Genomic DNA, 3,774 nt, shown 5'->3' on the forward strand with positions numbered 1-3,774 from the left:
GGCGGACGCGACGGTACCTTCGCAGGGTCCCGCCCACGGGCGCACCTGCGGGTTCGGCCCACGCAACTGCTAGATGTGGAACGCTGCGCGGAAAGATTGTTCAGGGACACTTTTTGAAGGATGTGGGGGGGGGGAATGTGCGTGAACAGTAAGTGACAGAAACCAGATGTCGGGCCGCTTGTCGTGTCGAGCGTGTGGAAGGCCGCCTACCCGGAGACAGGCTCCGGAAGAGCCGCTTGTCCAGGCCGAGCCCTGCAGTGACCGGGCTTTGGTTCTTACGAGCCCTTCCAAAGGGCTTTGGACACTTCCCGAGTCCGCGCTCTGCCCTACGGTGCTCTTGTGCCGACCGCCCCCCTGCCCCCAGCCGCACTTTCCTGTGCTGTAGCCACTGGCCACATGTGCTCATTGATGTTGGAGTTAATTAACGTGGAAACTCAGGGCCGAAGGGACACTCAGATGGAGGGTTGGGGAGTTCTGCGAATCGCCGGCGCTCGCTCCGTTTAATTACTTGTAATTACAGGTAAAGCGCTTGCGTTTTCCGGAACGCAAGAAGATAATCATTACTCGATTTTACGGAGTACCTTTGATTCGGGAACCAGGTACAACCTTCCCTGTTGCTTGATTGAAAGGTGCAGTGGGAGCCCCCACGGCGGTGGTTAGGGAGATTCGTCTGCCCGGCCTGGAGCTCTTGGCCTGAGGACTCTGGGACCGGGCATGGTCCTTAGTCCGCCCGTGTCGGGGCTCCCTCCCTGCCCTGGGCGGCGGGGGGCAGTACCCAGAGGGCGGCCGAGGCGGCCCACTCCTAGAGCAGGGCAGGCACGCCGAGCTGTCCTGATGTGGGTGTGACTTCTCACGGTGAGCAGCCGCTGGAGAAGTGCAGTCCCCGGAGCGCGCGCTCCCAGCGAGGGCGCAGAGAAGGCAGGAAACAAGCGCCTTGTTCGGGACCCAGCCGCGGACCTGCGTTCATACTTAGGTAGGAAGATCGCTGAAGACCATTTCCCAAGTGGGAAGTTTTCAAGCAGACTTCATTTCAGTGATGTTATAATTCATTCTGTTTGCAGTAATTTAGAGTGTACTTCAGCGATGGAAAAAAATGATTCTTTTTAAGGCTGAACTATTGGGACGCGTGGGCGGCTCAGCCAGTTAAGCACCTGACTTCGGCTCAGGCCATGATCGCAGTGTTCTTGATCCGTCTGGCTCCCTGCTCAGGGGGAGTTGGCTTCTCCCTCTCCCTCTGCCTCTCCCCCCAACTCGTGCTCACTCGCTTGCTCTCTCAAATAAATAAATAAAATCTTTAAAAAATAGATTAAACTATTGAGCTTATGTGAGTGCTATTTTATTACCTGGTAAATACAAGAATGGCTGCCCACGATCCATGTCTCTGTCATTTATCTCATGTTCTTGAGATGATGCCAACAGAGTCAAAGGGAGAAGTTCCGGAAGGGCGCTGGTGACGGAGACCAGGCCTGTGTGGCACGAGAGAGGGCATCCAGGTGACCGTGTCTGCATCAGCTGCCTGCCGCTGTGGCCACCAGCCCCAGACTCTGCTGGTGTCCAGGCTACCTGGTCTCTCCACTGCGGCATGACCTCCACCTGTTTCTGTCATAGGACCTCAGGCCCAGCACTGGAACGTGTGCTCACCTCTTCTGTCTGCCAGAGAGCGAAGTTACAGCACTGGGCTATGCTTGGCCGGCAGGATAGATCGGTTTTACCAGGTGATTTCTCCCCAAGAACACCCATGTGAGATACCCAGCCCACCTCAGGCTCCCAGGAGGAGGGGAGCTTTTGCTCCAGTTTGTTACAAAGGAAGGGAAATCACACTGTCTTGCAAGTCACTGACATCAGACTTCCTGACAATGCCTGGACCCCTGAGAGGCCATGGAACTGTGGGTGTCATCCAGGCCAAGGATGCTATGGGGTCACCATGCCCCACCGTCTACCTGCGCTCTGCTTCAGACAGCTCCTGACCAGACAGGAACCAAGACAAAGGCAGCCCCCAGGTCTGCAGCCGTTGGCCGTCCCTTCCGTCCAGCATTCTGCAAGCCCCCGAGCGTGCGTGGCGGAAGCTGACTTGTGCACCGAGAGCTACAGAGCCCCACGTCGGTGGAGGTGTACACAGCTCGAGACAGCCCCGTGTCCTGACGGCAGAGTGTGAGGAGCTCGTTGGCGTGACTTCGCATTCACACTGCGGCCAGCGCTTAAGAAGCTGCCCCACACGAAGCTCCGGTTTGATATTAAAGAACAATCTTTAATACATGCTTTCCTTCAGCTGTGGGTCTGAGACCAGATTGTCTCGTCTGCTTCATCCATTCTCACTGTTGTTCCTAAGAAAATATCACTCATCTTGTTTTCGTTTTTTTTTTAAGCAAACATTTTCATTAGATGTTTGTGCCGTGTTATCACCACATGTTTTCTCCAGGTCACTGAAATCAGATCCACTTTTTCAGGGTCCAGTTAATATCCTAGAGCCTTTGATTTTACTGTTGTTTTTCCACTTTGCTTTTATTTTACATCTTTTATACTTTCATTTCATTTTACTTTTCCATTATTCTGTCATTTTCCATCATATCTTATAGATCTTCTAAAAATAAGGGTTTTTTAAAAAGTGAGATTATGATTTACATTGATTTTTTTTGTGAGTGAGTACAGTTGACACACAATATTATTTTTCATTTGAAAATGTTATGTTATGGGGAGGGGGGGCACCTGGGTGGCTCAGTCGTTAAGTGTCTGCCTTCGGCTCAGGGCGTGATCCCGGCGTTCCGGGATCGAGCCCCACATCGGGCTCCTCCGATGGGAGCCTGCTTCTCCCTCTCCCACTCGCCCTGCTTGTGTTCCCTCTCTCGCTGGCTGTCTCTCTCTCTCTCAAATAAATAAATAAAATCTTAAAAAAAAATGTTATGTTACGGGGCACCTGGGTGGCTCAGCCGGTGAAGCGTCTGCCTGCAGCCCAGGTCATGATCTCAGGGTCCTGGGATCGAGCCCCGCGTCGGGCTCTCTGCTCAGCGGGGAGTCTGCTCCCTCTCCTCCCCGCTAGTGTTCCCTCCCTCTATCTTTCTCAAATAAATAAATAAAATCTTTTTTTTTTAATGTTAACGTGTACCGGGTGTATGATTTTAAATGAATTGCTATTATTTTAATTTCTGAGTTTTAATTCCTAGTGTGGTAATTGTCAATCTATGTAGTCCACATAAGCAAAAAGTCTATGAAACCAGAAAGTGGGCAGAGTTTTCTCAGAAGCCCCCGTACATCCGTAGAACAGACAACAGATGACCACAGAGCCGTTGAAGCCGCGCTTATGACGTGGGACGAGTGCTAAGGTCACTGAGTGTAGTTCTCAGAGGTCTGAATGTTGGCTGCCCTCAGCGCTGCGGGTCCGGCAAATCTTCTCTGCAGGAAAGGAGTTTTGATGGACCGAGGTTTTTTTAATTTGTACGTTGCAGTGATGCAGTTAACATATATTCTATGTATAACCAGAAAAACTATGAATGTCATAAAAATAATGTCTACCCTGTTTTCCTCACAGTGGACATTTTTCAGATTGAAAACATCATAAAGTGCCTTGAAAACTCATATGTTACTGTTCATGCATGAAGTCTTATCGACTAGCAGGAGAGTTCTTAAGGGGCAGAGGCTATGCTTTCAAATCAACACTCTCTAGAGAGGGGCACGTGTAGTAAGCCCTCGCTAACATGCTGAATACACGAACAAATGCGTGAATGTCTTAAAGTGAATTACACAGGGCGCCTGGCTGGCTCAGTGGAGGAGCATGTG

The 3,774-nt window shown here is 51.2% G+C and overlaps 1 long non-coding RNA gene across 1 annotated transcript; it reads left to right on the forward strand.

The window, feature by feature from the left end:
* The first annotated feature begins 6 nt into the window (after positions 1–6).
* On the forward strand, positions 7–2,632 carry LOC121104638. The gene is made up of 2 exons (XR_005836999.1): positions 7–973; positions 1,062–2,632. It is a non-coding gene; the product is annotated as an uncharacterized LOC121104638 (long non-coding RNA).
* Positions 2,633–3,774: the final 1,142 nt, after the last annotated feature.

The sequence above is a fragment of the Ursus maritimus genome, unplaced genomic scaffold (genome assembly GCF_017311325.1).
Source record: "Ursus maritimus isolate PB19 unplaced genomic scaffold, ASM1731132v1 scaffold_22, whole genome shotgun sequence".
Taxonomy (NCBI): Eukaryota; Metazoa; Chordata; class Mammalia; order Carnivora; family Ursidae; genus Ursus; species Ursus maritimus.